The sequence below is a fragment of the Daphnia carinata genome, chromosome 6 (assembly GCF_022539665.2).
Source record: "Daphnia carinata strain CSIRO-1 chromosome 6, CSIRO_AGI_Dcar_HiC_V3, whole genome shotgun sequence".
NCBI lineage: Eukaryota > Metazoa > Arthropoda > Branchiopoda > Diplostraca > Daphniidae > Daphnia > Daphnia carinata.
In genome coordinates, this window is record NC_081336.1 from 5,794,778 (window position 1) to 5,818,858 (window position 24,081).

Consider the following 24,081-nt stretch of genomic DNA (forward strand, 5'->3'; position numbering starts at 1 on the left):
CTTACTAACTTTGAATCGGCAACCTGTTTTTGACGAATTTTATTAATTTTTACGATTTCAATGCGAAAATGACTGTGTTTAATGAAATCATTAGAATTTTACACACATAGTTCACTACAATTACAAGTACATTTGATTTAAATAGTTAAGGATATTGGACTGGTAACCATCGCGTTTGGCGAACAACCAATGTAAAAACTCACCACCAGCTGGCGTTTAGTAAAACATGATAAACCTTGGTTCTTCGAACATTCGGTATTTGGCTATGCTTTTTAACTTTGAATCGGCAACCTGTTTTTGACGAATTTTATTAATTTTTACGATTTCAATGCGAAAATGACTGTGTTTAATGAAATCATTAGAATTTTACACACATAGTTCACTACAATTACAAGTACATTTGATTTAAATAGTTAAGGATATTGGACTAAAACATTGGTTCTTCGAACATTCGGTATTTGGCTATGCTTTTTAACTTTGAATCGGCAACCTGTTTTTGGCGAATTTTATTAATTTTTACGATTTCAATGCGAAAATGACTGTGTTTAATGAAATCATTAGAATTTTACACACATAGTTCACTACAATTACAAGTACATTTGATTTAAATAGTTAAGGATATTGGACTGGTAACCATCGCGTTTGGCGAACAACCAATGTAAAAACTCACCACCAGCTGTAGTTTAGTAAAACATGATAAACCTTGGTTCTTCGAACATTCGGTATTTGGCTATGCTTTTTAACTTTGAATCGGCAACCTGTTTTTGACGAATTTTATTAATTTTTACGATTTCAATGCGAAAATGACTGTGTTTAATGAAATCATTAGAATTTTACACACATAGTTCACTACAATTACAAGTACATTTGATTTAAATAGTTAAGGATATTGGACTGGTAACCATCGCGTTTGGCGAACAACCAATGTAAAAACTCACCACCAGCTGGCGTTTAGTAAAACATTGGTTCTTCGAACATTCGGTATTTGGCTATGCTTTTTAACTTTGAATCGGCAACCTGTTTTTGGCGAATTTTATTAATTTTTACGATTTCAATGCGAAAATGACTGTGTTTAATGAAATCATTAGAATTTTACACACATAGTTCACTACAATTACAAGTACATTTGATTTAAATAGTTAAGGATATTGGACTGGTAACCATCGCGTTTGGCGAACAACCAATGTAAAAACTCACCACCAGCTGTAGTTTAGTAAAACATGATAAACCTTGGTTCTTCGAACATTCGGTATTTGGCTATGCTTTTAACTTTGAATCGGCAACCTGTTTTTGACGAATTTTATTAATTTTTACGATTTCAATGCGAAAATGACTGTGTTTAATGAAATCATTAGAATTTTACACACATAGTTCACTACAGTTAAACCCGAACGGCCTATATTGGTTTCTGCACTCCAAACACCGTTATCAATATGACGCCTCTTCACTGCATTATAACTTTTTTTTTTAAATTTACATTCATAATATTTTTGCAGGATTATATGCTTTTTCTATTGCTTTTTAGAGCTCATTTAATAGAAAAGTAATTTTGTTTACACAGTATTTGAATTTTTGCATTTTACATTTTCTTACTGGTGTATTCAGGCCTACCATCACCCGCCCTTTACTAGTGTCACTATTCACTTTTTTTTTCTTCGTGCCTCAATAAGGATTCTTGGGAGGGCGCATAAGTACCTCTTAATACACAGATAACTAAGAAAATTATTACATAAAAATAATTTAATAAACGTTAATTTCATAATAAAACACTGTTTGCCCATAGATAAAGACCACTGGTTCGTGGTGTACTATGCTTTTAGCCCTATCCCTACTGACGCAGAAAAAGCCAAATGCTTACTCTAGTTACAGTGCCTCTCGCGGACAAAGGAAAGAACTACATGCATGAACGCCAATAGAAATAGGGTTGAGAGACTTTTGGCGGGTGTTGAAAACTAGTATATGTTTACATGTAGGCTAGCTCATTATTATTAACATTTGATAAATAATGTTTATAGGAATAATATTAAAATCTTATGTCTTGATGCTAACAAAGGTACTAATAATGAAAAATCAATTTTGATCATTTTCCACCCTAAAAGACCTTTTTTTGAGTCTGAGATTAATGTTAAGTTGATTAATGTGATGTGTCTGTGGTTAATGTTTATGATTAAGCCATTAAATCTTTTTAAATGAATCAAAGATTTGTTACTTAAAATTTTCCACGAACATGGGAATCATGCCAGTGTATTTTAATACAAAACTATAACACGTTTTGGACATAATAGAACACGAGTTAACTCATCCAAGAGTCAGTATCGCTCATTAATATGATAAATTGGCCTTATTTCATTAGTTTAGGTTCTTTCTTTTCATGTTTCTTAATGTTAGCTTTTCTCCTTTTCTGTTCTTCAATGCATTGGTCCACTTATTTTTACTTTGTGATTTGATTTTATCGCGTTTTTTAACTGATTTAGCAAGCAATTCACATCGTCTTTTACCTATTGTAATACAGAAAGGTAAAAATTTTTGAAGATCTTAAAATTTTTTTGTCAAACTGAAAGTTTACCTTAAACCTTCAGCTCTTTGAAGAGAACCTTCCAATGCCTGTTTCCCTACAATGCTTCTTGCCTTCTCAACTTTACTTTTGCCTTCCAAAATTTTTACTTTTTCTGGTTGTTGAAAGTTTTGCTATTTTGGGCGTCACCTTTTTATTTTTCCTTTTTGGTATCTCTTCTTCAATTTATCTAACTTCCGCTCAAGTTAGGGTTTCATTTTCTCCCTGAAAATAGATGATATAAGCTGGCTGGCTGGTCTTCCTTAAATATAAAGATTTACACATACCTGTGAATTATGAGAGTTTAGCTGCTAGACGATATTGCAGTTCTCAGGATTGGAAGCATGGTTCCTCGTGTAAATTTTTTGGGTAAAACTATTGTGGTCAACACCAACTTTGTTACTATCGAGATCTTGAGCTGAAGAAACACCCCGAGTTGCAATATTGGTAAATAAGCTAGAAATGAAAATATCTTCAGAAGAGTTGCTTTTTACGAGTGACGATGTCAATGGGTCCTCGCTTTTTATCTGGCTCTTGGTTTTTTGGCTCAATTTTCTTCAAATTTTGGTTAGATGACAGTTTCAAGTTCTTGTTTCCTTTTTTTCCATTTACCAAAGCTGTCTGTCATATCGTAACCTTTAAACTAAATTATTATTTACTTTGGTCCTTCAACATTATAACAGATTACTCCGTAAATCAAACTGTACAAACCTATCCTATTCTTATTTTCTTTAGGGAACGACATTTTCAAGCCAAACCTAGCTTCAGGACGCCACAAGCTGGCACGAACAATGGCGGTTAATGGAAAGCTATTTACACCTTCAGTAGTGATCAAAACCTCCACTAGATGGCAGTATAATCAGAGTAAGGATCCAAAAAATCGTAGGAAGGGTACCCTAAATTTTTGCGTCAGCAGCCCATGCTATTTGTCTTATGGACATGACGAACCAGTCGTCTTTATCTATGGTTTGCCCTTGCGCAAAATATTGTTTTTTACGATATATATGGCAACGGTTACTACAAGCAGACGACTGTTGCAAGCTCGAAGTGTCAACATCCTACAATTCTATGAATCGTTGAAGTTGCTTATTGTAAGCGGTATTTGTTTGACAGGTAAGTGGCTAGTTTCAGTAAAATAAAAATTTTTTTATTTCCTAGGTTTGGCAGTTTTGGTACATTTCAAATTCATGTTGGCATTAGCACCACAGAAGAAAAAAATTTACTTGGAAGGAAAGGTATTTAAAGTATAGACATAATTTTATTAATTGCATTTGGAAATTTGACACAGATTACTAATCCGAAATGTTTCTTAGGTGGTTACTTTCAAGGAGAATCATGAAACTAGATATGATTTACCATGAACCATTTGGGAACCAACTTGTTAGCTGCCTTATAACTATCATCCTTCTGGTAATCTAGATGTTCACAGTTTTTTGTTCATGAAATTTATGTAATCATTTTTCTTATCGTTCAGATGAAATAACACCATTACAGCTGTTAGTTACGTCAAGACATTAATCTCAAGATGCAAGTACTGAGCTTTAACGGATTTCAATTTACATAAGCAAGACAACCAATTCTGTTGTTGAGGAGAAAACCAACTACACACCCAGCTATGAATGGTAAAATATGTGTAATTGAATCTAAATTAATTTTATTTTTATGGTTTAAAGGCTTTTCGTTCTTCCGTTCACGTTCAAGGCTACAACTCATCGAATCGGACTTTTATAAGCATGCCATAAAATATCTCGCCATTTTTAATTGAATCATTTGTTCTAGGTCTTAGTCATTGGTGAAGAAAACCACTTGCCTTACATGAGGCCACCACTATCGCGTAAGAATTGTGGTTCAGTGACGATCCCGAAGTGTCAAACAAACTGAAGTTTAAGCAGTGGAACGGAAAAAAGTGAAGGTGATTGTCTAAAGTTATAATTTTGTGTTGCGTTATTTTAATGAATGTGACCTATTTTTGGATCCAGTTTGTTCTTCGATCAGGATGAATTCTACTGCAGTCCAGTGGAATTAGTTGCCAAAGAACATGATGGTGGTGTTTCAGTTGTGCGAGGACATCATGTAGTTAAACTGGACATTGCTGGTCGCAAAGCTGAGTTATATGACGGCCTTACCATCACCTACGACAAGTGCCTTATTGCCACAGGTGAATTTCTTTCGTATTTATCTAAAATTTAAAGTACTCGATAATTATAACTTTTTGGAATGTTGAAAAACTTTTATAATCTTCCTACTAGATAGTATCTGAGAGCCATTGTTTAATTATCATTTCAGTTAGACGCATTTTCAACTATTAACTACCTTAATTTATTATCGTCTTAGGTGGCAAACCCTAACATCCAGCAGGAATAAAGATGGTAAAAACCCGGATTCGTTCCATGTTGTTCATTCTTGTTGCATGCTATATATTATATGTTATTGTTCGTTTTTCTTGTTCGTAATTTTCATTCATCAAACCTGAGTTTTTTTTTTCTTTCTTAGTTTTGGAAGCAGTTGAAAGGCCCGCAAAGTAAAACAACAGAGTTATTCGACTTTTTCCATCAGCAACAACAGCAGCCTGAGCAACGGCCGCATAGCAGTGTGAAAAAAAAGTGAAAAAAAATTCAAGTCAGTTGCCATTTTTTTTATACTATTTGCCATACTTTGTGTTAACGTCGTAAGACTTTAAATTACCAAATTTATCTTTGCAGATCTCGGACGCAGTGCAGTTGTTCGCCGATTATTCGAAGAGCATACGAAACTATTTATACGATGTCGATGGCAATATTCTGCTTGATGTTTACACTCAAACCTCTTCAGTTCCATTAGGTTACAACCACCCTGAATTATTAGATGTCAAGATAAAGAAAACATCAGAACGTAATTGAATTGATTATTTACCTGTCTGGGCAACATCAAAATTTTAATTTATATTTCTCAAAGATTCATAAACCGACCTGCCCTCGGTGTATTTCCTGGTGAAAATTATCCTCAGCGAGTCCAGAATTCTCTGTTACGTATTGCTCCCAAAGGCCATACAGAGGTAAGTTGTAGCTCCTTAATTGTTCCGACCTATTGCAAATAATAAAAAATATATTTAAAGGTAACGACGATGGCGTGTGGATCGTGCTCAAACGAAAATGCGTACAAGGCAATTTTCGTTTGGTATCGCCGGAAACAGAGGGGAGATAAGTCATATACCCCAGAGGAGAAGACGAGTTGCGTAATGAACCAATTGCCTGGTGTTTCTGACCTGACTCTTATGTCTTTCAAAGGTATTTAGAAACACGTTACAATGTTGAATCAATATTAAATTAAAGCCTTTGCTCTGTTACAAAAGGCGCTTTCCACGACAGAACGTTTGGTACGTTAATCACGACTCATACCAAGCCAGTCCATAAACTGGACATTCCTACAAAGGACTGGCCAATTGGAACCTTCCCTCGCCACAAGGTTAGTTTTAAAATTTCAATTAGGCTCAAACTATTACCTGATCTCATATTTCTTGTGATTTTAGTATCCGTTGGAAGAATTTGTGCGTGAAAATGAGGAAGAAGATCGTCGCTGTTTGGCGGAAGTTGAAGAGCTTTTTGATCGGTACAACAAATGTAAATAATATGCTTACCTGGATTTAGTTCGTCTGTTGCTACCGAAGTCAAATCGAAAAAGTTTTTTTTTGAATTTTTTGTTTAATTATTTGTATTTTGTAAAAATAAATTATATGTAAATCAATTACCAAAAATTTATGGTATTATTTTAATTTAAACAAATTTTCTTGCGTCCTTTGGCTGCCGCGATCCGGACATTCCGCGGATGTTCCAATACGTACGTTCACTGAACGTACGGATTTGCCATCCTGCAGACGGCCAACTAAGGACGTCCGTAGTACTCCCAAATAAGGACGTTACCAGGACTTCCAATTAATTACGTCCGTAGGACGTCCTCCAGTGGACGTCCCTAAAACCGGACATTAGGACATTCTGGTGACGTACATCTGCCGTCAGAATGGGACGTCCCGATCGGCCAGCCAGGACGTAGATGGGATGTCCCTGGGACGGACAAAGGCTAGTAGGGTATGTATGTGCTATAATCTTTTTGTTTAAGGAAGGCAAGCCAGCATATGTCATCCAATTTCAGGGGAAAAGCAGGACTCTGATAAAATGAAAACTCAACTTAAACGGAAGTTAGATAAGTTGGAGAAGAAGAAACTAAACAAACAAAGGAAAAATAACAGATGCCAAGGTAAACTTTGATTTCGACAAAAAAAAATAGACCTTCAACTAATTTTACTTTTCTGTATTTTAACAGATAAAAGAATACTAAGCGCAATAGGTTAAAAAAAATGTGGAATTGATTGCGAGCTTGATAAACCAATTAGGAAAGAGAATAAAATCAACATCACAAACGAGAAAGAAGTTGGTTGAACGCATCGAAGAACAAGAAAAGAGAAAGGAACAACAACAGAAAAGGGATAAATCAACATTAAGAAAACGAAAAATGAAAGGAAAGCATAAACTGAATAAACTAGCGAAAAAAACAAACTTATCGTATGAATTGCCGATATTGACATGGATGAGCTGCCTCGTGTTCCATTATTTACAAGCCGTGCCATGATAGTTTTGTATAACAATACACTGGCATGCCTTCCATGATCCGAGCGGAACTCATTATTTTCGTTCTTGCCACGTAGGTCTCTATTTATGGTTTTGCGGCATATATTTTTTTTATTAAAAAATGTGCTTGTCTTAAATTATATATATATAATTTTTTTATTATTTATCAGTGTATTAAGGAGTACTTAGGGAAAGCATGCCCCTCGTCTCCGGGAATTCGCATGGAATAGTAAAACATTGGTTCTTCGAACATTCGGTATTTGGCTATGCTTTTTAACTTTGAATCGGCAACCTGTTTTTGACGAATTTTATTAATTTTTACGATTTCAATGCGAAAATGACTGTGTTTAATGAAATCATTAGAATTTTACACACATAGTTCACTACAATTACAAGTACATTTGATTTAAATAGTTAAGGATATTGGACTGGTAACCATCGCGTTTGGCGAACAACCAATGTAAAAACTCACCACCAGCTGGCGTTTAGTAAAACATGATAAACCTTGGTTCTTCGAACATTCGGTATTTGGCTATGCTTTTTAACTTTGAATCGGCAACCTGTTTTTGACGAATTTTATTAATTTTTACGATTTCAATGCGAAAATGACTGTGTTTAATGAAATCATTAGAATTTTACACACATAGTTCACTACAATTACAAGTACATTTGATTTAAATAGTTAAGGATATTGGACTGGTAACCATCGCGTTTGGCGAACAACCAATGTAAAAACTCACCACCAGCTGTAGTTTAGTAAAACATGATAAACCTTGGTTCTTCGAACATTCGGTATTTGGCTATGCTTTTTAACTTTGAATCGGCAACCTGTTTTTGACGAATTTTATTAATTTTTACGATTTCAATGCGAAAATGACTGTGTTTAATGAAATCATTAGAATTTTACACACATAGTTCACTACAATTACAAGTACATTTGATTTAAATAGTTAAGGATATTGGACTGGTAACCATCGCGTTTGGCGAACAACCAATGTAAAAACTCACCACCAGCTGTAGTTTAGTAAAACATGATAAACCTTGGTTCTTCGAACATTCGGTATTTGGCTATGCTTTTTAACTTTGAATCGGCAACCTGTTTTTGACGAATTTTATTAATTTTTACGATTTCAATGCGAAAATGACTGTGTTTAATGAAATCATTAGAATTTTACACACATAGTTCACTACAATTACAAGTACATTTGATTTAAATAGTTAAGGATATTGGACTGGTAACCATCGCGTTTGGCGAACAACCAATGTAAAAACTCACCACCAGCTGGCGTTTAGTAAAACATTGGTTCTTCGAACATTCGGTATTTGGCTATGCTTTTTAACTTTGAATCGGCAACCTGTTTTTGACGAATTTTATTAATTTTTACGATTTCAATGCGAAAATGACTGTGTTTAATGAAATCATTAGAATTTTACACACATAGTTCACTACAATTACAAGTACATTTGATTTAAATAGTTAAGGATATTGGACTGGTAACCATCGCGTTTGGCGAACAACCAATGTAAAAACTCACCACCAGCTGGCGTTTAGTAAAACATGATAAACCTTGGTTCTTCGAACATTCGGTATTTGGCTATGCTTTTTAACTTTGAATCGGCAACCTGTTTTTGACGAATTTTATTAATTTTTACGATTTCAATGCGAAAATGACTGTGTTTAATGAAATCATTAGAATTTTACACACATAGTTCACTACAATTACAAGTACATTTGATTTAAATAGTTAAGGATATTGGACTGGTAACCATCGCGTTTGGCGAACAACCAATGTAAAAACTCACCACCAGCTGGCGTTTAGTAAAACATTGGTTCTTCGAACATTCGGTATTTGGCTATGCTTTTTAACTTTGAATCGGCAACCTGTTTTTGACGAATTTTATTAATTTTTACGATTTCAATGCGAAAATGACTGTGTTTAATGAAATCATTAGAATTTTACACACATAGTTCACTACAATTACAAGTACATTTGATTTAAATAGTTAAGGATATTGGACTGGTAACCATCGCGTTTGGCGAACAACCAATGTAAAAACTCACCACCAGCTGGCGTTTAGTAAAACATGATAAACCTTGGTTCTTCGAACATTCGGTATTTGGCTATGCTTTTTAACTTTGAATCGGCAACCTGTTTTTGACGAATTTTATTAATTTTTACGATTTCAATGCGAAAATGACTGTGTTTAATGAAATCATTAGAATTTTACACACATAGTTCACTACAATTACAAGTACATTTGATTTAAATAGTTAAGGATATTGGACTGGTAACCATCGCGTTTGGCGAACAACCAATGTAAAAACTCACCACCAGCTGGCGTTTAGTAAAACATGATAAACCTTGGTTCTTCGAACATTCGGTATTTGGCTATGCTTTTTAACTTTGAATCGGCAACCTGTTTTTGACGAAATTTATTAATTTTTACGATTTCAATGCGAAAATGACTGTGTTTAATGAAATCATTAGAATTTTACACACATAGTTCACTACAATTACAAGTACATTTGATTTAAATAGTTAAGGATATTGGACTGGTAACCATCGCGTTTGGCGAACAACCAATGTAAAAACTCACCACCAGCTGGCGTTTAGTAAAACATGATAAACCTTGGTTCTTCGAACATTCGGTATTTGGCTATGCTTTTTAACTTTGAATCGGCAACCTGTTTTTGACGAATTTTATTAATTTTTACGATTTCAATGCGAAAATGACTGTGTTTAATGAAATCATTAGAATTTTACACACATAGTTCACTACAATTACAAGTACATTTGATTTAAATAGTTAAGGATATTGGACTGGTAACCATCGCGTTTGGCGAACAACCAATGTAAAAACTCACCACCAGCTGGCGTTTAGTAAAACATTGGTTCTTCGAACATTCGGTATTTGGCTATGCTTTTTAACTTTGAATCGGCAACCTGTTTTTGACGAATTTTATTAATTTTTACGATTTCAATGCGAAAATGACTGTGTTTAATGAAATCATTAGAATTTTACACACATAGTTCACTACAATTACAAGTACATTTGATTTAAATAGTTAAGGATATTGGACTGGTAACCATCGCGTTTGGCGAACAACCAATGTAAAAACTCACCACCAGCTGGCGTTTAGTAAAACATGATAAACCTTGGTTCTTCGAACATTCGGTATTTGGCTATGCTTTTTAACTTTGAATCGGCAACCTGTTTTTGACGAATTTTATTAATTTTTACGATTTCAATGCGAAAATGACTGTGTTTAATGAAATCATTAGAATTTTATACACATAGTTCACTACAATTACAAGTACATTTGATTTAAATAGTTAAGGATATTGGACTGGTAACCATCGCGTTTGGCGAACAACCAATGTAAAAACTCACCACCAGCTGGCGTTTAGTAAAACATGATAAACCTTGGTTCTTCCTAACATTCGGTATTTGGCTATGCTTTTTAACTTTGAATCGGCAACCTGTTTTTGACGAATTTTATTAATTTTTACGATTTCAATGCGAAAATGACTGTGTTTAATGAAATCATTAGAATTTTACACACATAGTTCACTACAATTACAAGTACATTTGATTTAAATAGTTAAGGATATTGGACTGGTAACCATCGCGTTTGGCGAACAACCAATGTAAAAACTCACCACCAGCTGGCGTTTAGTAAAACATGATAAACCTTGGTTCTTCGAACATTCGGTATTTGGCTATGCTTTTTAACTTTGAATCGGCAACCTGTTTTTGACGAATTTTATTAATTTTTACGATTTCAATGCGAAAATGACTGTGTTTAATGAAATCATTAGAATTTTACACACATAGTTCACTACAATTACAAGTACATTTGATTTAAATAGTTAAGGATATTGGACTGGTAACCATCGCGTTTGGCGAACAACCAATGTAAAAACTCACCACCAGCTGGCGTTTAGTAAAACATGATAAACCTTGGTTCTTCGAACATTCGGTATTTGGCTATGCTTTTTAACTTTGAATCGGCAACCTGTTTTTGACGAATTTTATTAATTTTTACGATTTCAATGCGAAAATGACTGTGTTTAATGAAATCATTAGAATTTTACACACATAGTTCACTACAATTACAAGTACATTTGATTTAAATAGTTAAGGATATTGGACTGGTAACCATCGCGTTTGGCGAACAACCAATGTAAAAACTCACCACCAGCTGGCGTTTAGTAAAACATGATAAACCTTGGTTCTTCGAACATTCGGTATTTGGCTATGCTTTTTAACTTTGAATCGGCAACCTGTTTTTGACGAATTTTATTAATTTTTACGATTTCAATGCGAAAATGACTGTGTTTAATGAAATCATTAGAATTTTACACACATAGTTCACTACAATTACAAGTACATTTGATTTAAATAGTTAAGGATATTGGACTGGTAACCATCGCGTTTGGCGAACAACCAATGTAAAAACTCACCACCAGCTGGCGTTTAGTAAAACATGATAAACCTTGGTTCTTCGAACATTCGGTATTTGGCTATGCTTTTTAACTTTGAATCGGCAACCTGTTTTTGACGAATTTTATTAATTTTTACGATTTCAATGCGAAAATGACTGTGTTTAATGAAATCATTAGAATTTTACACACATAGTTCACTACAATTACAAGTACATTTGATTTAAATAGTTAAGGATATTGGACTGGTAACCATCGCGTTTGGCGAACAACCAATGTAAAAACTCACCACCAGCTGGCGTTTAGTAAAACATGATAAACCTTGGTTCTTCGAACATTCGGTATTTGGCTATGCTTTTTAACTTTGAATCGGCAACCTGTTTTTGACGAATTTTATTAATTTTTACGATTTCAATGCGAAAATGACTGTGTTTAATGAAATCATTAGAATTTTACACACATAGTTCACTACAATTACAAGTACATTTGATTTAAATAGTTAAGGATATTGAACTGGTAACCATCGCGTTTGGCGAACAACCAATGTAAAAACTCACCACCAGCTGGCGTTTAGTAAAACATGATAAACCTTGGTTCTTCGAACATTCGGTATTTGGCTATGCTTTTTAACTTTGAATCGGCAACCTGTTTTTGACGAATTTTATTAATTTTTACGATTTCAATGCGAAAATGACTGTGTTTAATGAAATCATTAGAATTTTACACACATAGTTCACTACAATTACAAGTACATTTGATTTAAATAGTTAAGGATATTGGACTGGTAACCATCGCGTTTGGCGAACAACCAATGTAAAAACTCACCACCAGCTGGCGTTTAGTAAAACATGATAAACCTTGGTTCTTCGAACATTCGGTATTTGGCTATGCTTTTTAACTTTGAATCGGCAACCTGTTTTTGACGAATTTTATTAATTTTTACGATTTCAATGCGAAAATGACTGTGTTTAATGAAATCATTAGAATTTTACACACATAGTTCACTACAATTACAAGTACATTTGATTTAAATAGTTAAGGATATTGGACTGGTAACCATCGCGTTTGGCGAACAACCAATGTAAAAACTCACCACCAGCTGGCGTTTAGTAAAACATGATAAACCTTGGTTCTTCGAACATTCGGTATTTGGCTATGCTTTTTAACTTTGAATCGGCAACCTGTTTTTGACGAATTTTATTAATTTTTACGATTTCAATGCGAAAATGACTGTGTTTAATGAAATCATTAGAATTTTACACACATAGTTCACTACAATTACAAGTACATTTGATTTAAATAGTTAAGGATATTGGACTGGTAACCATCGCGTTTGGCGAACAACCAATGTAAAAACTCACCACCAGCTGGCGTTTAGTAAAACATGATAAACCTTGGTTCTTCGAACATTCGGTATTTGGCTATGCTTTTTAACTTTGAATCGGCAACCTGTTTTTGACGAATTTTATTAATTTTTACGATTTCAATGCGAAAATGACTGTGTTTAATGAAATCATTAGAATTTTACACACATAGTTCACTACAATTACAAGTACATTTGATTTAAATAGTTAAGGATATTGGACTGGTAACCATCGCGTTTGGCGAACAACCAATGTAAAAACTCACCACCAGCTGGCGTTTAGTAAAACATGATAAACCTTGGTTCTTCGAACATTCGGTATTTGGCTATGCTTTTTAACTTTGAATCGGCAACCTGTTTTTGACGAATTTTATTAATTTTTACGATTTCAATGCGAAAATGACTGTGTTTAATGAAATCATTAGAATTTTACACACATAGTTCACTACAATTACAAGTACATTTGATTTAAATAGTTAAGGATATTGGACTGGTAACCATCGCGTTTGGCGAACAACCAATGTAAAAACTCACCACCAGCTGGCGTTTAGTAAAACATGATAAACCTTGGTTCTTCGAACATTCGGTATTTGGCTATGCTTTTTAACTTTGAATCGGCAACCTGTTTTTGACGAATTTTATTAATTTTTACGATTTCAATGCGAAAATGACTGTGTTTAATGAAATCATTAGAATTTTACACACATAGTTCACTACAATTACAAGTACATTTGATTTAAATAGTTAAGGATATTGGACTGGTAACCATCGCGTTTGGCGAACAACCAATGTAAAAACTCACCACCAGCTGGCGTTTAGTAAAACATGATAAACCTTGGTTCTTCGAACATTCGGTATTTGGCTATGCTTTTTAACTTTGAATCGGCAACCTGTTTTTGACGAATTTTATTAATTTTTACGATTTCAATGCGAAAATGACTGTGTTTAATGAAATCATTAGAATTTTACACACATAGTTCACTACAATTACAAGTACATTTGATTTAAATAGTTAAGGATATTGGACTGGTAACCATCGCGTTTGGCGAACAACCAATGTAAAAACTCACCACCAGCTGGCGTTTAGTAAAACATGATAAACCTTGGTTCTTCGAACATTCGGTATTTGGCTATGCTTGCTTACTTTGAATCGGCAACCTGTTTTTGACGAATTTTATTAATTTTTACGATTTCAATGCGAAAATGACTGTGTTTAATGAAATCATTAGAATTTTACACACATAGTTCACTACAATTACAAGTACATTTGATTTAAATAGTTAAGGATATTGGACTGGTAACCATCGCGTTTGGCGAACAACCAATGTAAAAACTCACCACCAGCTGGCGTTTAGTAAAACATGATAAACCTTGGTTCTTCGAACATTCGGTATTTGGCTATGCTTTTTAACTTTGAATCGGCAACCTGTTTTTGACGAATTTTATTAATTTTTACGATTTCAATGCGAAAATGACTGTGTTTAATGAAATCATTAGAATTTTACACACATAGTTCACTACAATTACAAGTACATTTGATTTAAATAGTTAAGGATATTGGACTGGTAACCATCGCGTTTGGCGAACAACCAATGTAAAAACTCACCACCAGCTGGCGTTTAGTAAAACATGATAAACCTTGGTTCTTCGAACATTCGGTATTTGGCTATGCTTTTTAACTTTGAATCGGCAACCTGTTTTTGACGAATTTTATTAATTTTTACGATTTCAATGCGAAAATGACTGTGTTTAATGAAATCATTAGAATTTTACACACATAGTTCACTACAATTACAAGTACATTTGATTTAAATAGTTAAGGATATTGGACTGGTAACCATCGCGTTTGGCGAACAACCAATGTAAAAACTCACCACCAGCTGGCGTTTAGTAAAACATGATAAACCTTGGTTCTTCGAACATTCGGTATTTGGCTATGCTTTTTAACTTTGAATCGGCAACCTGTTTTTGACGAATTTTATTAATTTTTACGATTTCAATGCGAAAATGACTGTGTTTAATGAAATCATTAGAATTTTACACACATAGTTCACTACAATTACAAGTACATTTGATTTAAATAGTTAAGGATATTGGACTGGTAACCATCGCGTTTGGCGAACAACCAATGTAAAAACTCACCACCAGCTGGCGTTTAGTAAAACATGATAAACCTTGGTTCTTCGAACATTCGGTATTTGGCTATGCTTTTTAACTTTGAATCGGCAACCTGTTTTTGACGAATTTTATTAATTTTTACGATTTCAATGCGAAAATGACTGTGTTTAATGAAATCATTAGAATTTTACACACATAGTTCACTACAATTACAAGTACATTTGATTTAAATAGTTAAGGATATTGGACTGGTAACCATCGCGTTTGGCGAACAACCAATGTAAAAACTCACCACCAGCTGGCGTTTAGTAAAACATGATAAACCTTGGTTCTTCGAACATTCGGTATTTGGCTATGCTTTTAACTTTGAATCGGCAACCAAACACCGTTATCAATATGACGCCTCTTCACTGCATTATAACTTTTTTTTTTTAAATTTACATTCATAATATTTTTGCAGGATTATATGCTTTTTCTATTGCTTTTTAGAGCTCATTTAATAGAAAAGTAATTTTGTTTACACAGTATTTGAATTTTTGCATTTTACATTTTCTTACTGGTGTATTCAGGCCTACCATCACCCGCCCTTTACTAGTGTCACTATTCACTTTTTTTTTCTTCGTGCCTCAATAAGGATTCTTGGGAGGGCGCATAAGTACCTCTTAATACACAGATAACTAAGAAAATTATTACATAAAAATAATTTAATAAACGTTAATTTCATAATAAAACACTGTTTGCCCATAGATAAAGACCACTGGTTCGTGGTGTACTATGCTTTTAGCCCTATCCCTACTGACGCAGAAAAAGCCAAATGCTTACTCTAGTTACAGTGCCTCTCGCGGACAAAGGAAAGAACTACATGCATGAACGCCAATAGAAATAGGGTTGAGGGACTTTTGGCGGGTGTTGAAAACTAGTATATGTTTACATGTAGGCTAGCTCATTATTATTAACATTTGATAAATAATGTTTATAGGAATAATATTAAAATCTTATGTCTTGATGCTAACAAAGGTACTAATAATGAAAAATCAATTTTGATCATTTTCCACCCTAAAAGACCTTTTTTTTGAGTCTGAGATTAATGTTAAGTTGATTAATGTGATGTGTCTGTGGTTAATGTTTATGATTAAGCCATTAAATCTTTTTAAATGAATCAAAGATTTGTTACTTAAAATTTTCCACGAACATGGGAATCATGCCAGTGTATTTTAATACAAAACTATAACACGTTTTGGACATAATAGAACACGAGTTAACTCATCCAAGAGTCAGTATCGCTCATTAATATGATAAATTGGCCTTATTTCATTAGTTTAGGTTCTTTCTTTTCATGTTTCTTAATGTTAGCTTTTCTCCTTTTCTGTTCTTCAATGCATTGGTCCACTTATTTTTACTTTGTGATTTGATTTTATCGCGTTTTTTAACTGATTTAGCAAGCAATTCACATCGTCTTTTACCTATTGTAATACAGAAAGGTAAAAATTTTTGAAGATCTTAAAATTTTTTTGTCAAACTGAAAGTTTACCTTAAACCTTCAGCTCTTTGAAGAGAACCTTCCAATGCCTGTTTCCCTACAATGCTTCTTGCCTTCTCAACTTTACTTTTGCCTTCCAAAATTTTTACTTTTTCTGGTTGTTGAAAGTTTTGCTATTTTGGGCGTCACCTTTTTATTTTTCCTTTTTGGTATCTCTTCTTCAATTTATCTAACTTCCGCTCAAGTTAGGGTTTCATTTTCTCCTGAAAATAGATGATATAAGCTGGCTGGCTGGTCTTCCTTAAATATAAAGATTTACACATACCTGTGAATTATGAGAGTTTAGCTGCTAGACGATATTGCAGTTCTTTCAGGATTGGAAGCATGGTTCCTCGTGTAAATTTTTTGGGTAAAACTATTGTGGTCAACACCAACTTTGTTACTATCGAGATCTTGAGCTGAAGAAACACCCCGAGTTGCAATATTGGTAAATAAGCTAGAAATGAAAATATCTTCAGAAGAGTTGCTTTTTACGAGTGACGATGTCAATGGGTCCTCGCTTTTTATCTGGCTCTTGGTTTTTTGGCTCAATTTTCTTCAAATTTTGGTTAGATGACAGTTTCAAGTTCTTGTTTCCTTTTTTCCATTTACCAAAGCTGTCTGTCATATCGTAACCTTTAAACTAAATTATTATTTACTTTGGTCCTTCAACATTATAACAGATTACTCCGTAAATCAAACTGTACAAACCTATCCTATTCTTATTTTCTTTAGGGAACGACATTTTCAAGCCAAACCTAGCTTCAGGACGCCACAAGCTGGCACGAACAATGGCGGTTAATGGAAAGCTATTTACACCTTCAGTAGTGATCAAAACCTCCACTAGATGGCAGTATAATCAGAGTAAGGATCCAAAAAATCGTAGGAAGGGTACCCTAAATTTTTGCGTCAGCAGCCCATGCTATTTGTCTTATGGACATGACGAACCAGTCGTCTTTATCTATGGTTTGCCCTTGCGCAAAATATTGTTTTTTACGATATATATGGCAACGGTTACTACAAGCAGACGACTGTTGCAAGCTCGAAGTGTCAACATCCTACAATTCTATGAATCGTTGAAGTTGCTTATTGTAAGCGGTATTTGTTTGACAGGTAAGTGGCTAGTTTCAGTAAAATAAAAATTTTTTTATTTCCTAGGTTTGGCAGTTTTGGTACATTTCAAATTCATGTTGGCATTAGCACCACAGAAGAAAAAAATTTACTTGGAAGGAAAGGTATTTAAAGTATAGACATAATTTTATTAATTGCATTTGGAAATTTGACACAGATTACTAATCCGAAATGTTTCTTAGGTGGTTACTTTCAAGGAGAATCATGAAACTAGAGATGATTTACCATGAACCATTTGGGAACCAACTTGTTAGCTGCCTTATAACTATCATCCTTCTGGTAATCTAGATGTTCACAGTTTTTTGTTCGTGAAATTTATGTAATCATTTTTCTTATCGTTCAGATGAAATAACACCATTACAGCTGTTAGTTACGTCAAGACATTAATCTCAAGATGCAAGTACTGAGCTTTAACGGATTTCAATTTACATAAGCAAGACAACCAATTCTGTTGTTGAGGAGAAAACCAACTACACACCCAGCTATGAATGGTAAAATATGTGTAATTGAATCTAAATTAATTTTATTTTTATGGTTTAAAGGCTTTTCGTTCTTCCGTTCACGTTCAAGGCTACAACTCATCGAATCGGACTTTTATAAGCATGCCATAAAATATCTCGCCATTTTTAATTGAATCATTTGTTCTAGGTCTTAGTCATTGGTGAAGAAAACCACTTGCCTTACATGAGGCCACCACTATCGCGTAAGAATTGTGGTTCAGTGACGATCCCGAAGTGTCAAACAAACTGAAGTTTAAGCAGTGGAACGGAAAAAAGTGAAGGTGATTGTCTAAAGTTATAATTTTGTGTTGCGTTATTTTAATGAATGTGACCTATTTTTGGATCCAGTTTGTTCTTCGATCAGGATGAATTCTACTGCAGTCCAGTGGAATTAGTTGCCAAAGAACATGATGTGGTGTTTCAGTTGTGCGAGGACATCATGTAGTTAAACTGGACATTGCTGGTCGCAAAGCTGAGTTAGATGACGGCCTTACCATCACCTACGACAAGTGCCTTATTGCCACAGGTGAATTTCTTTCGTATTTATCTAAAATTTAAAGTACTCGATAATTATAACTTTTTGGAATGTTGAAAAACTTTTATAATCTTCCTACTAGATAGTATCTGAGAGCCATTGTTTAATTATCATTTCAGTTAGACGCATTTTCAACTATTAACTACCTTAATTTATTATCGTCTTAGGTGGCAAACCCTAACATCCAGCAGGAATAAAGATGGTAAAAACCCGGATTCGTTCCATGTTGTTCATTCTTGTTGCATGCTATATATTATATGTTATTGTTCGTTTTTCTTGTTCGTAATTTTCATTCATCAAACCTGAGTTTTTTTTTCTTTCTTAGTTTTGGAAGCAGTTGAAAGGCCCGCAAAGTAAAACAACAGAGTTATTCGACTTTTTCCATCAGCAACAACAGCAGCCTGAGCAACGGCCGCATAGCAGTGTGAAAAAAAAGTGAAAAAAATTCAAGTCAGTTGCCATTTTTTTTATACTATTTGCCATACTTTGTGTTAACGTCGTAAGACTTTAAATTACCAAATTTATCTTTGCAGATCTCGGACGCAGTGCAGTTGTTCGCCGATTATTCGAAGAGCATACGAAACTATTTATACGATGTCGATGGCAATATTCTGCTTGATGTTTACACTCAAACCTCTTCAGTTCCATTAGGTTACAACCACCCTGAATTATTAGATGTCAAGATAAAGAAAACATCAGAACGTAATTGAATTGATTATTTACCTGTCTGGGCAACATCAAAATTTTAATTTATATTTCTCAAAGATTCATAAACCGACCTGCCCTCGGTGTATTTCCTGGTGAAAATTATCCTCAGCGAGTCCAGAATTCTCTGTTACGTATTGCTCCCAAAGGCCATACAGAGGTAAGTTGTAGCTCCTTAATTGTTCCGACCTATTGCAAATAATAAAAAATATATTTAAAGGTAACGACGATGGCGTGTGGATCGTGCTCAAACGAAAATGCGTACAAGGCAATTTTCGTTTGGTATCGCCGGAAACAGAGGGGAGATAAGTCATATACCCCAGAGGAGAAGACGAGTTGCGTAATGAACCAATTGCCTGGTGTTTCTGACCTGACTCTTATGTCTTTCAAAGGTATTTAGAAACACGTTACAATGTTGAATCAATATTAAATTAAAGCCTTTGCTCTGTTACAAAAGGCGCTTTCCACGACAGAACGTTTGGTACGTTAATCACGACTCATACCAAGCCAGTCCATAAACTGGACATTCCTACAAAGGACTGGCCAATTGGAACCTTCCCTCGCCACAAGGTTAGTTTTAAAATTTCAATTAGGCTCAAACTATTACCTGATCTCATATTTCTTGTGATTTTAGTATCCGTTGGAAGAATTTGTGCGTGAAAATGAGGAAGAAGATCGTCGCTGTTTGGCGGAAGTTGAAGAGCTTTTTGATCGGTACAACAAATGTAAATAATATGCTTACCTGGATTTAGTTCGTCTGTTGCTACCGAAGTCAAATCGAAAAAGTTTTTTTTGAATTTTTTGTTTAATTATTTGTATTTTGTAAAAATAAATGATATGTAAATCAATTACCAAAAATTTATGGTATTATTTTAATTTAAACAAATTTTCTTGCGTCCTTTGGCTGCCGCGATCCGGACATTCCGCGGATGTTCCAATACGTACGTTCACTGAACGTACGGATTTGCCATCCTGCAGACGTCCAACTAAGGACGTCCGTAGTACTCCCAAATAAGGACGTTACCAGGACTTCCAATTAATTACGTCCGTAGGACGTCCTCCAGTGGACGTCCCTAAAACCGGACATTAGGACATTCTGGTGACGTACATCTGCCGTCAGAATGGGACGTCCCGATCGGCCAGCCAGGACGTAGATGGGATGTCCCTGGGACGGACAAAGGCTAGTAGGGTATGTATGTGCTATAATCTTTTTGTTTAAGGAAGGCAAGCCAGCATATGTCATCCAATTTCAGGGGAAAAGCAGGACTCTGATAAAATGAAAACTCAACTTAAACGGAAGTTAGATAAGTTGGAGAAGAAGAAACTAAACAAACAAAGGAAAAATAACAGATGCCAAGGTAAACTTTGATTTCGACAAAAAAAAATAGACCTTCAACTAATTTTACTTTTCTGTATTTTAACAGATAAAAGAATACTAAGCGCAATAGGTTAAAAAAAATGTGGAATTGATTGCGAGCTTGATAAACCAATTAGGAAAGAGAATAAAATCAACATCACAAACGAGAAAGAAGTTGGTTGAACGCATCGAAGAACAAGAAAAGAGAAAGGAACAACAACAGAAAAGGGATAAATCAACATTAAGAAAACGAAAAATGAAAGGAAAGCATAAACTGAATAAACTAGCGAAAAAAACAAACTTATCGTATGAATTGCCGATATTGACATGGATGAGCTGCCTCGTGTTCCATTATTTACAAGCCGTGCCATGATAGTTTTGTATAACAATACACTGGCATGCCTTCCATGATCCGAGCGGAACTCATTATTTTCGTTCTTGCCACGTAGGTCTCTATTTATGGTTTTGCGGCATATATTTTTTTTATTAAAAAATGTGCTTGTCTTAAATTATATATATATAATTTTTTTATTATTTATCAGTGTATTAAGGAGTACTTAGGGGAAAGCATGCCCCTCGTCTCCGGGAATTCGCATGGAATAAGGATATCAGCCAGGGGGAGGGCGATACTAGGACGTTTGGCGAACAACCAATTTAAAAACTCACCACCAGCTGGCGTTTAGTAAAACATGATAAACCTTGGTTCTTCAAACATTCGGTATTTGGCTATGCTTACTAACTTTGAATCGGCAACCTGTTTTTGACGAATTTTATTAATTTTTACGATTTCAATGCGAAAATGACTGTGTTTAATGAAATCATTAGAATTTTACACACATAGTTCACTACAATTACAAGTACATTTGATTTAAATAGTTAAGGATATTGGACTGGTAACCATCGCGTTTGGCGAACAACCAATGTAAAAACTCACCACCAGCTGGCGTTTAGTAAAACATTGGTTCTTCGAACATTCGGTATTTGGCTATGCTTTTTAACTTTGAATCGGCAACCTGTTTTTGACGAATTTTATTAATTTTTACGATTTCAATGCGAAAATGACTGTGTTTAATGAAATCATTAGAATTTTACACACATAGTTCACTACAATTACAAGTACATTTGATTTAAATAGTTAAGGATATTGGACTGGTAACCATCGCGTTTGGCGAACAACCAATGTAAAAACTCACCACCAGCTGGCGTTTAGTAAAACATGATAAACCTTGGTTCTTCGAACATTCGGTATTTGGCTATGCTTTTTAACTTTGAATCGGCAACCTGTTTTTGACGAATTTTATTAATTTTTACGATTTCAATGCGAAAATGACTGTGTTTAATGAAATCATTAGAATTTTACACACATAGTTCACTACAATTACAAGTACATTTGATTTAAATAGTTAAGGATATTGGACTGGTAACCATCGCGTTTGGCGAACAACCAATGTAAAAACTCACCACCAGCTGGCGTTTAGTAAAACATGATAAACCTTGGTTCTTCGAACATTCGGTATTTGGCTATGCTTTTTAACTTTGAATCGGCAACCTGTTTTTGACGAATTTTATTAATTTTTACGATTTCAATGCGAAAATGACTGTGTTTAATGAAATCATTAGAATTTTACACACATAGTTCACTACAATTACAAGTACATTTGATTTAAATAGTTAAGGATATTGGACTGGTAACCATCGCGTTTGGCGAACAACCAATTTAAAAACTCACCACCAGCTGGCGTTTAGTAAAACATGATAAACCTTGGTTCTTCAAACATTCGGTATTTGGCTATGCTTTTTAACTTTGAATCGGCAACCTGTTTTTGACGAATTTTATTAATTTTTACGATTTCAATGCGAAAATGACTGTGTTTAATGAAATCATTAGAATTTTACACACATAGTTCACTACAATTACAAGTACATTTGATTTAAATAGTTAAGGATATTGGACTGGTAACCATCGCGTTTGGCGAACAACCAATGTAAAAACTCACCACCAGCTGGCGTTTAGTAAAACATGATAAACCTTGGTTCTTCGAACATTCGGTATTTGGCTATGCTTTTTAACTTTGAATCGGCAACCTGTTTTTGACGAATTTTATTAATTTTTACGATTTCAATGCGAAAATGACTGTGTTTAATGAAATCATTAGAATTTTACACACATAGTTCACTACAATTACAAGTACATTTGATTTAAATAGTTAAGGATATTGGACTGGTAACCATCGCGTTTGGCGAACAACCAATGTAAAAACTCACCACCAGCTGGCGTTTAGTAAAACATTGGTTCTTCGAACATTCGGTATTTGGCTATGCTTTTTAACTTTGAATCGGCAACCTGTTTTTGACGAATTTTATTAATTTTTACGATTTCAATGCGAAAATGACTGTGTTTAATGAAATCATTAGAATTTTACACACATAGTTCACTACAATTACAAGTACATTTGATTTAAATAGTTAAGGATATTGGACTGGTAACCATCGCGTTTGGCGAACAACCAATTTAAAAACTCACCACCAGCTGGCGTTTAGTAAAACATGATAAACCTTGCTTCTTCAAACATTCGGTATTTGGCTATGCTTACTAACTTTGAATCGGCAACCTGTTTTTGACGAATTTTATTAATTTTTACGATTTCAATGCGAAAATGACTGTGTTTAATGAAATCATTAGAATTTTACACACATAGTTCACTACAATTACAAGTACATTTGATTTAAATAGTTAAGGATATTGGACTGGTAACCATCGCGTTTGGCGAACAACCAATGTAAAAAACTCACCACCAGCTGGCGTTTAGTAAAACATGATAAACCTTGGTTCTTCGAACATTCGGTATTTGGCTATGCTTTTTAACTTTGAATCGGCAACCTGTTTTTGACGAATTTTATTAATTTTTACGATTTCAATGCGAAAATGACTGTGTTTAATGAAATCATTAGAATTTTACACACATAGTTCACTACAATTACAAGTACATTTGATTTAAATAGTTAAGGATATTGGACTGGTAACCATCGCGTTTGGCGAACAACCAATGTAAAAACTCACCACCAGCTGGCGTTTAGTAAAACATGATAAACCTTGGTTCTTCAAACATTCGGTATTTGGCTATGCTTTTTAACTTTGAATCGGCAACCCGTTTTGACGAATTTTATTAATTTTTACGATTTCAATGCGAAAATGACTGTGTTTAATGAAATCATTAGAATTTTACACACATAGTTCACTACAATTACA

General features: G+C 34.3%; 3 long non-coding RNA genes across 10 annotated transcripts; 2 read left to right on the plus strand and 1 right to left on the minus strand.

Moving 5' to 3' along the window:
• Window positions 1–2,225: 2,225 nt before the first annotated feature.
• LOC130702430 (uncharacterized) lies at window positions 2,226–17,400 on the minus strand. Of its 4 annotated transcripts, none has more exons than XR_009421139.1 (4): window positions 17,315–17,400; window positions 16,890–17,246; window positions 2,567–2,779; window positions 2,226–2,498 (listed from the first exon to the last, which is right to left on the minus strand). It is a non-coding gene; the product is annotated as an uncharacterized LOC130702430 (long non-coding RNA). The 4 variants fall into 4 exon arrangements; XR_009004318.2 differs by lacking the exons at window positions 16,890–17,246; window positions 17,315–17,400 and adding exons at window positions 2,842–3,197; window positions 3,266–3,348; XR_009421138.1 differs by having other exon boundaries at window positions 16,890–17,394.
• Window positions 3,591–6,199, plus strand: LOC130702428 (uncharacterized). 3 transcript variants are annotated; one of them, XR_009004315.2, is made up of 13 exons: window positions 3,593–3,645; window positions 3,713–3,789; window positions 3,868–3,964; window positions 4,029–4,176; window positions 4,334–4,466; window positions 4,534–4,712; window positions 4,889–4,923; window positions 5,048–5,157; window positions 5,257–5,425; window positions 5,489–5,588; window positions 5,649–5,820; window positions 5,886–5,998; window positions 6,063–6,199. It is a non-coding gene; the product is annotated as an uncharacterized LOC130702428 (long non-coding RNA). The 3 variants fall into 3 exon arrangements; XR_009421137.1 differs by having other exon boundaries at window positions 3,591–3,645; window positions 4,029–4,466; XR_009004314.2 differs by lacking the exon at window positions 3,593–3,645 and having other exon boundaries at window positions 3,686–3,789; window positions 4,029–4,466.
• A 244-nt stretch (window positions 17,401–17,644) lies between the features above and the next one.
• Window positions 17,645–20,245, plus strand: LOC130702489 (uncharacterized). Of its 3 annotated transcripts, XR_009004328.1 has the most exons (13): window positions 17,647–17,694; window positions 17,762–17,838; window positions 17,917–18,013; window positions 18,078–18,225; window positions 18,383–18,515; window positions 18,583–18,760; window positions 18,937–18,971; window positions 19,095–19,204; window positions 19,303–19,471; window positions 19,535–19,634; window positions 19,695–19,866; window positions 19,932–20,044; window positions 20,109–20,245. It is a non-coding gene; the product is annotated as an uncharacterized LOC130702489 (long non-coding RNA). The 3 variants fall into 3 exon arrangements; XR_009004329.2 differs by having other exon boundaries at window positions 17,645–17,694; window positions 18,078–18,515; window positions 19,095–19,219; XR_009004327.2 differs by having other exon boundaries at window positions 17,646–17,694; window positions 18,078–18,515.
• The last annotated feature ends 3,836 nt before the right edge of the window (window positions 20,246–24,081 follow it).